Source organism: Morone saxatilis, unplaced genomic scaffold (genome assembly GCF_004916995.1).
Source record: "Morone saxatilis isolate NCDOM2014 unplaced genomic scaffold, NCSU_SB_2.0 Contig17, whole genome shotgun sequence".
NCBI lineage: Eukaryota > Metazoa > Chordata > Actinopteri > Moronidae > Morone > Morone saxatilis.
Window position 1 is genome coordinate 13,144,093 of NW_023339729.1, and position 18,057 is coordinate 13,162,149.

The 18,057-nt window shown below is 40.5% G+C and overlaps 1 long non-coding RNA gene across 2 annotated transcripts in view; it reads left to right on the top strand.

Annotated features, from left to right (window-relative positions):
• LOC118326893 overlaps nucleotides 1–18,057 on the top strand; it is a 23,688-nt gene that overhangs the window by 5,400 nt on the left and 231 nt on the right. For both annotated transcript variants that reach the window (XR_004796663.1, XR_004796664.1), the window contains exon 2: nucleotides 8,600–18,009. This is a non-coding gene — a long non-coding RNA (uncharacterized LOC118326893). The remainder of the gene's footprint in view (nucleotides 1–8,599; nucleotides 18,010–18,057) is intronic.

Below are 18,057 nucleotides of genomic sequence, written 5' to 3' on the forward strand. Positions count from 1 at the left end.
GTTACAAAAAGATGTGTGAAGACAAACTATTAGTAAGAGATCCACTTACGGATTCCAGCATCAATAAATAAACTCTGGAGGACATAAATTCCAGTTGATCCTTTTGAAAAGGTCTGGCAGCAGTATGCTGCAATGGTCAACAAATAACATAACAAGGCTGTGCTGCGCACTGCAGTGAGTCCTGGCTGCAGGTGGACTGAAAGGTCAAAATAAACACCAACACATGACTCCCAGGCTTCAGCTATAGGTGTAGAAGGCATAGCTCTTTCACCCATATATCAAACACACATATATATACACTCATATGCACACAGCCAGATATATTAACGCTTAACCTCTCATTTACTCTGTTTGCTTTTTATATGGAATGTCAAACTGGTATTGAACTTTTATGCACCAGCTTGCGTTTAGTTCCGTTTGCAGCTGGACCTCATCTTCCATGGTTTGTCTTTGTGATCACGTTTGCATATACATTTTCAGCCATACTTACTGTTTATTTATGTATTGTGTAAAACTATTTGCTATAGCATGAGGAGAAACGCAGCCCTCGCAGTCTAGATGTTCTCCACTGCCTGAGCTTGAGCTTATGTTCAGCCTAAATATTTTGAAAAGTCATTCCTCCTCTTTACTCCTCTATCCCTTGCCAACCACAGACAGGGGCACGTCAGTTTCCAGTTGTTTTCTGGCTAGTTGGGGTCAACGATGCATGTTGGCAGACCTCATCTGCACTTTCTCTTTGCATTGCAAAATTTGTTGGAGGCTGAACTCGGCTCAGTGTCTGTGTGCCCCGGTGTTGAGTAACAATGAGCTCCGCGGGGCGATTGGCAGATGCCTGTTTGATGCTGCAGATACAGTCATGCCATTGTGTGGAGTCAGCAAGTGAAATATGTGTGTTCACATGTGTATGTGTATAAAGGGTGAGGTAAAGCGAGTGTTTGTTTTGGCAGAATGATCATTTGCCAAAGAAGTGGTTCCACTGCCAAAATCCACCAAACAAACCTGCGGGAGTAAGTGCTTTATCAGTCCAACCTCTCCAGTAGTCATAATGGAAAGGTGGCCATTTTTCTCCCTACAGCCACCTCTTCACAACTCTTTTATGAGTTAAGAGTACTCGTGTTGAGCTGTGGTGGGCTTATTCCAGCGTTGTGCTTGTTTAAAATTAAAAAAAGAGACAGCAGTGGAGGTAAGCCGTTGTTTTCCCAAACTTCTATGAAGCATTCGTAGTTAACGAGGGGATGAAGTAAACATTTTCAGCTAATCAGAGAGATGACAGAGCCTCATGGTTGCTCTGATATTTTCTCTCTACTCGCTGTGGCTCACTTAAAGTCCCATTGTCTGGCCTGAGCCAACAACCTCCAGTCCAGAGGGCCTCTGTGCCAAGCCTGGCTCTGAGGATATTACAAAATAGGGAAAACCCATCTTCCCTAAAACCTTCTTCCATTACAGAAAAGAGGTTTTCCGCTTCTATCGAAGCTGTCAATGGAAGTTATTCAAGCCACTTGGAAAACATCAATTGCTGCTTTTTTTGGGCTTCATGTTGGCAAAATCATCAGTCACAGGGACAGCATGATCCTTCCATCGTTGGTTTGTAGAAGAAAAGGAGATTGTGTGTGTGTGTGTTTGTGTGTGTGTGTGTGCGCATGAGTTTTTATACCCTTGATACTCATGCATGAATTGTTGATCTGCAGAGCACATGTGCAGCAGACAGGTCTGTGTAATATCAGCATCTGTATTGCTTCTTCACTGTAACCTTTGCGACTCATGTTGACATGAATAAATTGCCTGTGTGTGTGTGTGAAGTATACCTTATAAAGTGTTGAATGAAGAGCTGTTTTAGGCTGGCACCAGAATGACGGGAACCACAATGTGACAGGCAGACCCAAGGCGACCTTAAGCCGAGCAATGTGCCTTCTTGGAACTTCCTTCTCATTCCTTGAACAGTGGCACAGAGCCCGTCTGACTCCAAAACCAACAGTTTTGGAAATATCTTTCACATCCGTGTCCCAAATGCGCTTTTATGACGCCTCTTGTGTTTTCTTATTATGCTTGGCTGTTTTTGTCTTGACTCATCTCCTCTGTATTCAGGGTGGCTTATTTCAGGCAGCGTGGACGTGTGAATGTAATTAATATGCATGACATACAGTATGACTACATGCAGGAGCAGTGGGTACATATATTGTTTTATGTCAGATTGATGGTGACAAATTCCCCTCGTCACGTCATGTCACCACTTTTGTCGTCGACTACTCTCCTATAAATGTTTGTCTGTGGTACATCGTCATTCTTAACATGACATTTTGGGTACTTTTGTACTAAAAGTGTCTGCACAGTAAATATGAAGCTACCATGAGCAGCCTGTTAGCTTAGCTTAGCACAGAGACTGGAAACATGGGGAAACAGCTAGTGCGTGTCTGTCCAAAGGTCACAAAATCAGTCTACCAGCATCTCCAAAGCTCGCTGATTAACACTGTTCAACTTCATTTGAACACTGGTGCCTTTAAGTGGAACTACAGCACTGTGACACTAATGTTTGTCTGTTCAGATTCGGATCACCTGCAACACAGTGTGATCTCTCATTCTCTCAGTATGCTCACGTCTGGTGACATTTCAAACTCTATGTGCTCTTAATTGTAAAATAGCCTCTGGCTTTATTAAGTAAGGGGAGGATTAAGATGTCTCAAGTAACATCAGCTGAGGAGATAAAGAATAAAATGCAACAAGCATAGAGTCTTTATCCTGCCAGCAGAGCCTTAGCAACAGTCATTTCATAAATCAATTTGTTATAAAGGTAGTCCACGTAGTGGAATAAACACCCACCATTTTCCCAAGGCCGCATGGGAGGATGGAGGTAGGGGGGAGTCAGAAGGTGATGGAGTTTGGAGGATAAACTCAGCTTAACTTAACTTAACTGTCAGTGCACCCAAAATCCCTTCATTATTCGCCATCCCGCCACCCCCCTTTTCCCCCATCCATATTAACCTGCTCTAATACAGTGTGCAAAGCTAACACTGCATCTAAAAGGCTAGAACCTGACCCACTTCATTTCATTTTTTTAAATGTCAAAAGCTTGAATAAGTACCCTTTTATACAATAAACAGTCCCTCCAGGAATAATTAACACAAATTCAACCATTCCTCATTTGTGTGAGTTTGCAGTTTTGTCTGATGAGCACTTGCAGATTTGACCAGCAACTGCATTTTCTCACATGAAATAATCCAATTCAACAAGCACAGGTCAAATTAAAATGAACCTCGAACTTAAGAAACTTAAATTTAAAAGCGTCAATGCCTGGAGGATTATCAGTCTCCTTAAGTTGGCTTCTCAAGTAGTGCTTACTTTCAGACTGTGCATCAACCTCAACAAACTCTACCAACTGAAATATGAGCACGCCATTTGTTACCTTATACCTAAAATTAACCATCAACTTCTTAATACCTGAAACTAACCCCTTGCTTAATGGAGCTTGTTGGGAGTGGCACTTGGCATGCAGGGTGTTAAAGGGTGATCATATTTGATTTAATTGTGGTGCTGAATGTGCTTTACTTTGTATATATTCATCATTGCTGAAGTTGTCGAACTAGGAGAGAAAAGACAAAACAATTCTTCTGACACGTCTGTTTTTTGAGACGGTGAGTCATGGAGGATGTTGCGTCAGTTATTATATGGGATAAAACGAGGTACGGTCGAGGCCAAAGCTCATTTTCATCTGTTGAGTTGGGCCATTATTGGGCCGATACTGTATCCTGAAGTCTAATCTCGGCATATGTGTGTGAGGCACCAGCTGAAACTTTAGACCATTTATACCAGACTTAATGGAACACTTACATATGTATTTACAGTGTGTTCTTTCAGTTCTGTTTTTTACCCTTTTGCCATTTTTAAATATTATCTCAATGTATTGTAAAATAAGTCAAAAAAAGGGTCATAAAAATCATAAAATGTCTTGCTGTTTCTCAATAAAGTAGCCACAGATTAACTAATTTTTGGCTGCAAAATCACGAATAATCTGCAACATCTTGGTGGGACCGAATAAGACGTGCTGAGGGGAATCAGCAATTTGATGACTTATTTCATATCTCAGATAAGTGATAGAATTATTTCATGTGTTGTTTGCCTGCCTGCTGAGGTGTTACTGTCAGTCTGGCTGTATCCAACTCGTGGCTGTCAGTATATATAAAGATTTGTCGTGTAATTTTGGGCACATTCTTTGGTCTTTGTTTTTTTTTTTTTAGGGCAAAATAGGAGCAATTACATGAAGAGTAGCGCACACATTTCCAGTGTTTACGCAAAGCCAGAGCAATGATCTAAGATCATAGTTGTCAGAACAAATAATAGATTGGTGCAAATGGATCTGTTGCTCAATAGAACAAGCTATTCAGTCCAATAATACCAAGCCAACAGAGACAGACCTGTGACTCCAGGGATTGTCTAGAATTGCATTTCAGAAATGCTGATATAGTTAATTTAGACAGGTAGTGCACCAAGTCCCAAAAATTCTTACCAAAACAGCAACTCATTAAAGTTTTGGAAATGTGGGCCACTTTTACGGCACCTTTTTCCCCTCTCAGTCCCTAGCTCATGTTGCAAGCAATTAGGAGGGCAAACATCAAATTTGGCTTCAAATCTAGAAGCCAACAGTATTTTATCCTGACTATGTTACATTACAAGGACTTATTTGGGTATTTGGCAAGGCACTGTAACACTGCTGCAGATACTAATATCTTTAGTGTCATTTTGGGAGTCATTTCAACATCAACCTGATCCACTCTCACTTGTCAAAGGCAGTGGGGGCTGTATGCAAAACTCTGATTGGGCTCAACCAAACCTTACTCTCTTAAGCTGGTAACCACCACGTTAACTGTCTCATGCTTTGTGTGATCTGCCTGGCTCAGGCTCAGAGGGATGTGTTGTTTTGCAGGCATCAAGATAATTAAGTGGTCACAGTCTAGCTTTCCTGGAAGTTAGTGAGACTCTTTTCTATTCTCACATCTTTTTTTTTTTTTCCTTACTGGCAACTATCACACTAACAGCTTTGGAGCGGCTGTAAAGAAGACGTGTATACTTAATGAGCAAGAGTAAAAATGACTTAATTCTTTTTTTTTTTTTTTTAGTGATGTAGCTCATCTTACTGAACTGAATGTCAAGGCAGTGCTTAATTAAGTTAACAGTGACATTTGTTATTGTGTCAGCCAGATCGCATCTGTTTAATGTCATAATTCATAAGTCCAAAACATCTGCAGCCAAACGTAGAGATTTCACCTTCTGAACTCACTTGTCAAACAGATTAACATCTGCACACAACTTGCCAAAAGGTTATAATGAGTCCATATTAAATACTGACAGTCACTTATTGTCAGTGATATGTGCAATGCCAAAAAACAAATATAGAAAAAGTAAGGAATAGTCTTCTACTCTCAGATTTACAGCCACAGGGTCACCAGTGGAAGTGGAGCTGGAGCAGAGTGGTGCAGAGCTCTCCTCCTCCCTCCTGGCCTCCTTTGCCTCCCCTGCTCCCACCTTTTTTCTTTTTTTTTTGCTCTCTGTTACTGTATATGGGTCATACTGCGATTGTGTGTACAACGCTGGTAAATATGTTCTCTTTTCCAGTGAGCATATGGAAAGAAGTACTCAAACCTTCACCTTTAAGTACAAGTAGCAAAACAGTGGAACAATGCTGCATTTAAAGTGAAGGTCACGCGTTTAAACTTACCATAACTTCCGTAAATGTATAAGTATTACATCTAAATGTATGTGTGTGTCAAAAGGGCACTCACTGATCGATATATTAACCCGTAAAACTTTTTTTTTTAATGTTTCAGAAACTAACAAAAGTGTTGATGTTTGACTTCAAACTAGAGACTTAAGGTGTCACTGAAAAGTTCATGCAGTTTTGAAGTACTATGAACTGAGGAACTATTCTCTGCAACACTCTTTTCACATCTGTTATCTGTGTGCATACATGTGTGTGTGTCTGTGCATGAATAGCCTAAGCCCTAAGTAATCATTTACACTATAGAATGCAGTATGCTTTGTTTAAGGGTTTTGGCCATGTGGTGCGGTTCCTCCCTGAAGTATATGTTGCAATATAATTACTGCAACTTTACTCAGTTATAGTATATATAATTATTATATAAGAAAATATGTAGTGGTTCTCGCAATATTGTAATCAACTAGAAAATAACTAAAATTATTGCAACTTTGCCATAACAAACTGAATCACAGTGCTAGGTTGATATAACCATCAGTGTGTGATATTCTTTTACTAAAAATAGACCATGAAAACAAGACAAATTTTCTATCTTTTACAAAACATATTTGTTTTACCAGTCACAGAAAATCATAATCTTTGTACATGTGTATAAGTGTGTGCTTGTTCCCATTAGTTTACCTGCGCCCCCAATGAGAAGTCACCACAATCTCAGTCCAAGCAGGAAGGCAGGATGTTTTTGATGAAGCAGTGGGCTTAATTTAGGTCCAAGCATTCTCAGTATCTGTCACCTAACTCCCAGCGATCTCAACACGCATTACAGGAGGCGTTTGTGTGTGTGTGCTCATGTTTATCCAGGCGGGCGGGTTATAAATTCAAGAAATGTACACCGACACTTTGCCACGCTAAAAAGACTAGAATACCTCCCAAATGTAAAGAGGTAGCCATCTTTCTTTCTGACTTGGTGAATAATAATAATAATAATAATAATAATTGCAGCTTTACAAGAAACTATTAAGATATGATGTCTCTTTGATAGAATTTTATAATGAATTATTAATTCTGGCTATTAAAAAAATAATCCCATTAACCCTGCCAAACACCCCAAATCTTGATTTATTTTTCTAAAGAAATTGGCTTAGTTATAGCTCCTGCTTGGCCATAAAATAACCAAACAGGCGTATGCACTGCCAGCAAACCAGCAAAAGCAAAAGCTGAATGCCAACAACCTCTGCCAAAGACTTTAGCTTGCACCCACTGTTCTCTTACTGGTACATGAAATCTTCTGCCTACTTCTTTGAATTACAGGCTTTGTATGCCTGTTTGAAAAAATCTTTTTATTCATAACACTTAAGGATGAGCATACACAGTTGTAAAACAGCGACAGTACATACCGCCTAACGTAATTAACAAGAACCTACATTTTCAAGTCCTTGCTGTCTAAGCCCGAGGTGTAATCCGTGTTTGATGAGCACATGTGTAAGTTGAAAGGAGCAATGAGGTTTTTATTTTTGTTAAAAGGCCCGTAAGAGAGAATCTGGCGACGCTCTGACCTCGAGCTTGTCGTCATTTTAATGTTTAATGAACGTGCTCTGACTCGTCAAGTGACTGCTGAAAGGAGAGGTGTGTGGTCGTCGTGCATCCGTAACGAGTGGAAAGAAAGGAAGACCACACAGCAGTACGGTCAGATCAGGTTGTCGGAGACCATATTTAAAATCTGGGTCAGAGTCCAAGGTGTAACCTCTCTCTCACTCACCATTGCTCAACACTCCCTCCTCTGCACCCCATTTCTCCGTCATCTCATCCCACTACAACTCTTTGTCTTTTCTCCTTGTCCACGCACTTTACAGCTTTATCTCTTCACCCACTTTACATATCCACATCTTTAATTCTTTCACTCGTTCTACCTTCCTCTCCCCTCCTTGTCTTTCTTTCTCTCCACAGACAGCATCTTCAGATTAAAATTATATTAGTTGGATTTTAAATAAACAAAATATGTCACTTTTAATTTGAATTGTTGAGAATACGGTGGTGGATTTTGAACTATTGCTCTTCTCCCATGAGGAATTAAGAAAATTGGAGGCTGGTGTAAGGAACAGCCATATGATTCATATGCAGGTCCAGTGGCAGCCAGACGGGTTTCGAGTGTAGAAAGTCTATTCAATTCTACTTAATAACTTTGCTTGCGCAACTATTGCTGCAGTACTTACACAGGACTTCAAATTCAGGTACTTCTTTTATATGGTCAAACAAGTCAAAACAAAAAAATAAAATGAATTGGAAAGTGGGGTAATGAACTTGAACATTTTGGGAATTAGGCATGATAGAATTGAAAATTGATGTTAGTTTCATCTCTGCATTTCTTCATTTCAGTCTAAGCACAGATATTGGAAGCATGGGGGGAAAAGTTAGCATCTGTTAAAAGAAAGAAAAAAACTACCAGCAGTGGTTGTTGGTTACTAAATAGGTCCAAAAGCTGCTTTTTTCCCCTCAGTGTAAAACATGGATACAGTGTATGCAGTTGCTGGAATGCATGGCGTTAGTAGTAAGATACAGAGATTACAATGTTTAGCCTAACTCCTGGTAAAACATCACACAAGTTTATTTGCTAAAGTGCTGGCGTATTCATTTAAGCCATGAAAAACCACTCAAGTCCTTCAGATAGTCTGCATAGGATTTTGGGAAATGCAATGTATTGCTGTTTGGAAACCATTAAAGAGCCAGTGACAGAGTTTGATTTAAGATTTAAGAGGTGCCACGCTGATGCTTACTCTCTATGACAGGCCTGGGAGGCCTGCAGCAACTGTTACAGTGTTCTTGCTACCATTCATCATGGGAAAATGGCAAACACTGTGCAAATCAACTGGCATAAATGTCCATGCTTCTTTTCAGCTCGGTGGCTCAGAACCTATTGTGGAGCTAACCTGGCTGCCAACAATAAGACATGATGACATTGTCCTGTTTTCACGCTGGAGGCCTCCCAGTAAGGAGTTCACTTCGATACCTCTTCAGTGTGACATGGAAACGGTCCTGCAGCCACCAGCGGAGCCGAGCTGAGCTGCAGAGCTTTAGAGCCCTGCTGAGACCTGCCAGACCCACAGCTTTCCCTGCCAGGGGCCTCGGCTCGCAGTCAGAGTGAGTTACAACCCATGCCCCTGACACACACGCTAGTACATGCACACACATACAGATAGCTTAAACATGTACAGTGTGTTGGCATGCAGGAGCACACGTACAGTAGATGGAGCATATAGTGGAGAACTATAAACTGATACACACAAAGAGAAACAAATACTGTCTGTAAAAATGCAGACAAATGCAAATATGTGCACACATGTAAGTGAATAGTGAGTGTAGCTCCACTGGACCGGTTAATACATGGTGATGGCCATTGCATGGACGGTTACTTATGTCCCTAACTTTTTTATTCAAGTCACACACACACACAGATAGGATATATGTAAACAAAACATGCTTGCACACATAGTAATGTGAGCATGTCCTCTTACAGGAGCTCTATCTGTCAGGGTTAGTTTGAGGTCAAGGTCCGGCAGCTGCTGGATCAGATGGATTGATCTGTCTGGGTAAACATGTGAAGTGAAAATGAGCATGGTTACAATTAAGGGATTAGCTGAAGGCATGTGTCTGTGTAAGGCACAGCATCAGTATGGGACAGCACATACTCTGTGTAGAGTAGAGCAATGTACCGATATATCAGCTGCATCGGTGTGTCAGCATGTGCTTCTAAATTAGTCTTTTCTCATCATGGCTCAGATAGGATCACCTATCCTGTCAGCGCTCATGTTTCTTTTTCTTTTCCTTTTTTTAACGGCAAAAAGTACTTCTACATGTAAGCCAATGGATTGTCTGTTCTTAATGATGAGTGCATTTATACTGTACTACAGTTACAAGGTTCCCCATGAGTTGAAAATGTTTCGTGGTGTCAAGCCCTTAAAAATGTATTTAATTCAAAATAAAATTAATTAGTGACAGGGCATTTAGGGCTGTTTTTCTTTGCATATTGAGATTTTCAGAACATTTTGAGTAGTATTTCATAATTTTATTTTTATTGCTTTCCTTTTATCATTGATGTTTTGTTATCTACAATAATACCCATTATTGTCAATCTTTTATTTTTGTCCTAATTGTTGTTATTTTTGGTGGTTATGGTGTTTTAGTCTCAAAATCTATTTTTTACATCCCGTTTTGTCAGTTGCTCGTAAAGCACTTGTTTGAAAGGTTCTATATAAATAAAGTTTGATTGATATATGTGGCTACATTCATACAGCCAGTGTTTGCAGCTGACAACCGTATTTACGGAGGAAAATGAACTGTATTGTGTGTACTGTATTACCGCAGGACACCATTTGTATGAGGAAATGACCACATGGACAAACGTCACCCAACCATGTGTCAACAAATCTCCCCAAAGGCATGATTGCTGGTTCATTGAACATCATTAACAATGTGACTAAAATCATTGACTGCTCCTCGTGCCAGGCAGTATTACCAAAATGTTGTATCATGATATTTTTTAAGATTCTAGTGGTTTTACGGTATATCACGGTATTTAGGGCCTTTATATCGGTTTATGGTGGCTTATTCTACTGTTAGGAATGCATAGAATATAAAAACATTTCAGTGTCATGTATATATTAAAGGAGTTTTCTTGTCCCCACAAAATAATACAATATATGAAGGAATCAGATTGTAAACATTTTTTTATTGTGCAAACTGTAATGTGGTAAATATAAAAATAAAAAAGATCTGCCAACAATACTGCTGCCTTTTATTTCTTTTTATAGTTTTTATAAACACTTTAACCTGACATAATACTCAAAGTATTCAAATATATTTCTCAAATGTTCTATTGCGCAAGAAACAAATGAGTTAGAGGATGCGCTGGTATTCAAATCATACGGGAGATTAAAATGGTTATACTGGTTCATCTGGTATTATCACCCAACTGGAGCTGGTCATTCAATGAACTGGAACTCTTCAATACCAATGTTTTTCAACCAATCCATCATTCGGGAGGTCATCACTGCCTTTGTCGACTGGTGTGAGTTAAACCAGCTTCACATAAAAGCCAGCAAGACCAAGGAGATGGTAGACTAACGCAGGAAAGCGGCCCAGAATAAACCGGTGAACATCCAGGTTGAGACGGTGACAACTTACATATACATGTGTTCACCTCAACAATAAACTGGACTGGTCCAACAACACAGATGTCCTGTACAAGAAGGGGTCAATGTAGTTTTCATCTGCTGAGGAGACTGAGGTCCTTCAGTGTGTGCAGGACGCTGTTAAAATCTTTCTACGACACTGTGGTGGCATCTGCCATCCTCTGTTGGGGAGCTGGAAGCATAGACAGGGACATAAAGACTTAAACTGTTGAAGAGGGCTAGTTCTGTCCTGGACTGCCCTCTACACTCCATAGAGGAGGTGGATGAGAGGAGGCTGTTAGCTGACGTCAATTATGCACAACACCTCTCACCACCTGCGTGAAACTGTGGGGTCCCTGAGGAGCTCCTTCAGCAACAGACTGCTGCACCCTCAGTGCAAGAATGAGCGCCACCGCAGATCATTCATTCCAACAGCTGCAACTCTTATTCTGTTTTTTCTATTTTCATTAGATCTTGTATTTTTGTATTTTACTTATTTTTTCATTTAGTGTGTATTTTCTTATCTGTGCTGTATCTGGAGCTGCTGTAGCGAGTCAATTTCCCCAGTGTGGGATCAATAAAGTTTATTTTATCTTATTTTATTCCAGCATACACAAGTGGCAACTGTTGTAGTTAATGTATGGTTTAATTATGTAATTAAAACCACTTTTTAAAGCTAGGAGAATATTGTAATCACCACCTGGTTTAAGAGAAATGATCAGTTTTAGATATCATAGTCTGTTTAGAGGTGTTGGGGATGACTGCTACACATGTGAAATATGAAATAAACCTTCCCATCCAAACAGAGCTGAAATCTGATTAATTACCTCCATTGATGTCATTTGAGTCAGCATTAGGGTCTGAAGACTACAAGTTTGGAAATGAGAAAAAAAATATAATTGTTTGGAGTTAGGAGCTCAAGACACATTAGCCGCTACTAGCATTGCAGTCAAATCTCAGACTGTTGGCGGTTGAGTTGCATTGTGGATGAAGTAGGCGCCAGGTTTTGACAAAAAAAAAAAAAAGACTGGTTCTGCTGCATCGATTTTGAATTGTCCATTTTAAGTTCAACAAAATTATGAATCAGTGGAGTTTAAGACGAGGGAAAGTTGATGTTTAGAAATTAAAATACATTGTTATGAGGAGGTTCTAGACGGATTGTTTGATCACGGTTCGAGGCCAAAGGTCCAATTTATGACCGAGTGGACCACACTGAGTGTTTGTTCTGTAGGTTTTGGGGTCCTAGGTGGTAGAAGAATCTGAGTTACACATCACTCTTACTTGCCTGGTTTAACCTCGTTATCATTCCCTTTTACAATGGACAAATTTAGCACTCACATGAGGGCTGACAAAACGCTTTTCACTGGCTGTATGAATTTATTTTACAGCAGTATTATATTGTGTGTGAGCGTGAGTAGCTGTAGAGCTTGCGTCTACATTAATCCCAGGAATGTTGATGTGGTTCAGAGTTTGATAGAATGAGGCGTGGGTGAAGTAAGAGTCCACCGGAGCAGAGTTGAGGTCTTAAAGTACTAAAAAGCCTTGACCCAGACCCTACACGCTTACTCACAGAGACACAGCACTTCTTTTCCATCCCAGCACATGCTTTTATACTAGCTATGCATCAAAAAACACGACAAACAAAAGGAAGACAAAAAGGATATGAACTTAAATGAAAAACATTATCGTTTGTTAGATAAAGATGAGCACGAAATGTACCCAGTCACAGACGTTGATGCGTTTCCCATCCACAGCTCAAACAAACGCACATACACAACCAAACACATCCCTGTTGTCTTGTGTTGCTCGTCATGCAATGAGGAGCACATGACTTAAATCGGGTGTGGTGCATGACCTCTTATCGGACAAAAGCGTCCCACAGAGAGAGCTGATGGGGGAGACTGCCTCCCCTCCTCTCGGCAGTCATGAGGTCTCCATCCCGTTCGCCACGCTGTGTCTCGTGGTTCAAAGACCATAAAATGTTGGCGGCGTCTTGTCAATAAATCAGCTGTTTAGCCTGAGGAGAACGGCAGTAACGGGGGGGAGAAAGTGCAAAATACTTATTTTTAAGACATATTTTGCAAGAATGACTCCTTTGAAATTTTTGTCGCGTCCTATTAATGTCTCACCTAGAGGGCCTAATGTTTCTCTGTGAGAATGGTTGGTTTGTAATTCATGCATTCACCCTGAAGCCTCTACATGCTCATGCACTCATGCAGAGCTAAATGCAAATATTCCAATGACAGAAGCGGTATACTCTTTTATCTCATTTACTGATCTCTTTTCAGTGTCTTTGTGATGAGCTCTAATCATCTAATTGTCATAATGATGATGATATCTGTGTGCTAGAGTAATGAGTTGTATGTCTTATATCTTACAGGGATAATTTTTTCACTGTTTCCTCACCATATTGTGGTTTCAGTGACAGGACTAACATCCTAGCAGTACTGATGTTTTCACTGAAACTTTTGCAACAGTTTAGTGACTCAATTAGGATGTACTTAAAATACCACATATTTTAATGTTGCATGGTAGGTTTCATAGGCAGGTAGTTGAAAATGCTTCTGCAGGTGTTAAAATGGCTAATAAACTTAAATAAACTTGTTCCACCACCAGGGCAAGGTATCTTTTTAGAAATCAGTAAAATGGAGGCCAGTGAGGGTTTTAAAAGTTTACTACTGAACGTCCTCTCAGAACGTTGCCTCTTCGCTTCGGTTGATGGCTGACAAAGTGTAACCAAAAGGGTGAAATAAAATTGAGCAGAAAAGTGTGAGGATATCAGTCCCTTGTGCATGTGTTTCTGTGTAAAAGCCAGCTGTCTCATGACAAGGCAGCGTCATTGAGAGGCATTTCCCCCAGGCAACAGGCCACTGTCCACTTAGGGCACAGCAGTATTCTCTAACACAAGCTTACTGGGTTCATCCACTGTCGAGATGTTAAAAGGACTGATTGTCATGTGTACTGCTGATGGCTGTATGAAAATCAAGTAAAAGAAGCTGTGAATCGCAGGCCTGTATATATGTGACCATGGCTAATTGTGGAATGAACTGAAGAATGATGGATTGGGGGATGTAAAGACAGATGCAAAGACAGTTGTCCCCTCAAGTGATGGCTACCTTGAGGAGTCAATTACTTTGATCATCTACACAGTGTTAAAAGCATAAGTGGAGTAAAATCAGGTCTGTAAAATGTTTTATTCTTGGATTATGTATACTAATTATGTGTAATATGTCGAATAAAGATTCTGTTCCAAATTATATTAGACAAGTTGTTGTCTCTGTGTTTTTGGTTCCTGCTATTTAAATTTTATTTTATTTTTTTAAAACAGCTGGGTACTGTATCTTTTTACCAAACATCACTCAAACAGGAGTATACTTGTTGGGGACTCCTTTCAGCCATAGAATAATGCATATATATAGGATGCATATATAGGAATAAGCTATATGTAAGTGTTTTTTAAGGGGATTTCTGCATTAAAAAAACACATTGATCATGTGACTTCTTAATTCATAAATTATACGTGTACATATGCAGTTTATTTAGCTGCTGTTCATGGTAACTGCTATGATGAAGGGCTACAAATATAACATTTGTACCCTGCTCCTCAAAGTTACAGTAAGACATGAAGTATGATTCGTTAATTTGCTCGAGTGCGCGTCACATGAAGGTTTAAGTTTCCCATTTACAATAATTGGTCACAAAATATTTTCATTTCATTCAGAACATCTGCTATGGTTGACAACATTGATGGAACATCTCAAAAATCGTTTACAGTACAACATTTACACACACACACACACAAGCATGTTTGGGGTAGTAGCAGGAAGCTTATGCAGTTCTTGGAAAGAAAAAAATGGTTATCATGCTTCAACTGCTATGTAAAACAGAGAAGTTAGGCCTCCATTCTCAATGCAAAAAAAAATGCAAAGTGACAGATAAAGAAGAACTTCTGAACTCAGTAGGGAGAACAAAATGTGTAAACTTGTTGAGCTCAGCCTGTCTGATGATGTGACGGTCACTCTCACACACAGACACACACACACACACAAACAAACACAGGACTAATGAGTCACACATTCCATGCATATAAAATATGCTGCTCTCTCACAAATGTTTGATAAGTTAGATCATTGTGTTGGACTTTCTGTGGTATGTTACATGCTGCTGTTTGCCAGCACTAAAAAAAAAGTTGACTTGTTTTCCCAGAGAAAGAGGGACGACAGAAATACTTACAACTTTGAGATGTTTTAAAATAGATGCTCTTTAATTGCAGCAGTTTTCAGTACCTTATCTGGTATGTGTTGATATCACTGTTATTCATGTCTGAAGAATCTGTGGTGAGTGTTTGTGCGAGTTCCTGAGGCACAGTTTGGCAAACCACAAAATTCCTTCAAATCCCCCCCCCACCCCCCAAATTATTAACTGCTCTGAACAAAGCAAATTGTAAACTGTTGAAATGTCACATGAAGCCTAGTTTGAATAAAATATAGCGCCGGTGGACAGGGTGTTAACATGTTAATATCTGTCCTTGATCACTTGTTACGAAAGCTCATGCCACACCTGAGCTGTGGGAAAACACCTGTCTAATGAATTTAAAGACAAAAGAAGGGAAAAAAAATATATTTTACCTACCAACTAAGACTTGAAAAGCAGTTTAACTGTGGGAGGTTGATGACATACCCCACCCAAAGAGCTGCATCATGTGGTCCATTCACAAAGCCTATGAGCCCAACCCTGGAGCTGCATCTCATGGCCTACCCATAATGCCTATGAGCCTGACTCAGGAGCTGCATCAGGAGGCCTGGTCTTACAGCCTGTGATCCACACCCTGGAGCTGCACCGGAGGAACTGCTTACATAGTCCAGCGGGACTAGTCTAGGATTTGCAAACACGCAGACACGCCTTATCTGTGCTGCATTTCTGCCAGACACTGAACAGACACTCGCAGATAAAACAGCAAAGGCACAAAGCCAGATGAACTCACACCTACGAACTTTAAATACAGCTCCTCGTATCCTATGTTCAAAACACCCGTTGTTAACAATAACTAAATGTGGTTACAAGGCCAAAATGTCCGCTGTAACTTGTGTGTTTATCATCGGTAAATATACACAGATGTTAGCGTCCAGTGTAGCTCGTGAACAATGCTGGCAGCTCCACACCTTCAGCACAAGGGACACATTAAGAGAAATAGTAGGAGGAACTGGCCCACTCACTCTACAGGCCAGTCCCTAGTGTGTGTAAGTGTGTGTGAGCTCGCACACGTGAGTGTTTTAATGTAAAATGTCCTCATCCTTAAGAGTGGAGTGAAAATCTTACTGCAAGTCACAAGGATTGCAACATGCTGAAAGTCTAAAAGTATAGTATGAAATCAAGAGCTTAAAGACTTCTCAGAAAATGTCACACTATTCAGTTCTACCCAAAGTTCACGTTCAGTTTTGAACTTATCTCAGAATAAGGCCACTTTAGAGCAGCTTCATGTGTGAGTGCATGTGCTAAATTACCTCAGTGTCAAGCATGATGAATTATTGACCATCAAATGTTCTTCTTACTTGCATTAGTCAAGTCCCACAGAGGGAGATGATGTTTCAGATGCAAATAGAGAGAGAGAGGCCACGCTCACTTCGCTGGCATGTTCCATTGCTCAACCTGTTGATCAAGCTTTTCCCCAAAGGGCCTGAATGCTTATTTCACTATGAGCTGTTTCTGTCAGAAGCGGCACCAAGCACAGGTGGTTTGTCTGCCAACTGCCCAGAGCTAAATGGATACATTTATTTAAAACAATTGCATAAGCTGGGTATACTGTAGGTGTAAATCATGTACAAACTACATGTGCAAGTTTGTGCAAATCATTTGCAAACTGAATCATCCAAAAAAAAAAAAAAAAAACTGAGCAGGGTTTTGATCTGCAAAACACCCTATTTTTGCCTTTATGAAACCAAGATGTTGGTAATGATGTGGGTGAAAGGCTGAACTGACAATACGCAGTTGCCAGGGAATGAACGTCTGCATTTTGCAAGAGTATGAAATCTCTAATTTCAACAGCAATCCCTATGGCCTACAGCGACATATGACCCCAACACCACACTTGGTCACTGGTATGGTTGGCGGTGAACACACTCACACGGACGCGTTTGCACACACACATGCACAGGAGGACCCTGCACTCGCCCCGGCGTGCACTCCCTCTTAGCAATCCCTCTTTTTTCCGATGGCCGTCGCGAGTAGCAGACGGTTTTGCCATCCCTCTCCCAAAATAGCCACCCGTTAGCACAGCCAGGTCAGATGGTTTTGAAACATCCATGGCAAACGGTGCTGGAGTGGAGGGGTGGAGGGGGCAACAAGTGCGTGACCACCTCTTGGAGAGCTCCAGAGAGGCGGTCATGGGTGGGCCTCAAGTGGAGGTTTCTTTCACACTTGGGTGACAATGAGTGCTGGGGAACAAACGAGAGCTGTCTAAGAAAAACTTGTGATGTGTGTGTGAATGCGTTTGCAAGCAACAGGTGGTGGGCATTTGATTCTTAACATTTTAACATATGGATAAGGAGAGCCAAAGTCATGGCGTCCCGGGTTCAATTTCCAGAGGACGACATTAGAAATTTTCTACTTTGTGATTTTAAAATTGCTGTTAAAGCATCAACACTTATAAACAAACGCAAGCAACAGTGGTTTCTAAGAAACATAACCAAAAAATCATTTGTGTTGAATTCATTTGTGTTTTCACAGAGTAATCAGAACCATGACAAAAGGGATTATGAACGTCGACTCAATAAAAAAAAAATTGCTGACAAATTTATAGGCAGTAGTGAGAAATCACATGCACCATCTGGTTTGACTGATGTTGTATTGAAAGTACTTTTAGCCATGCTAGTGCACACAATCTGCGGAGGAGTTGGCTAAAAGTTAAAATGATCTGGAGCCAGGCAAAGCAGAAGATAGATCTAATCGTCCTCTCTGTGTGTCTCTTTCACAGGCGGGCATTTTGCTTATTGATTCATCAGAGAAGTAGGCCGAAGCTTGACATAGCAACCCAACATGCAGTCTCCTAATGACTTAACCACATCAACTCTTTTTTCTTCTGTGCTGTTCACCCTCCCTCCATCTCTCCCTTCAGGCACCAACCGTGGCTAGAACACGGTGAGTCACGTTGGAACAAAAAGCCCCATTCAAAACACACACACACAC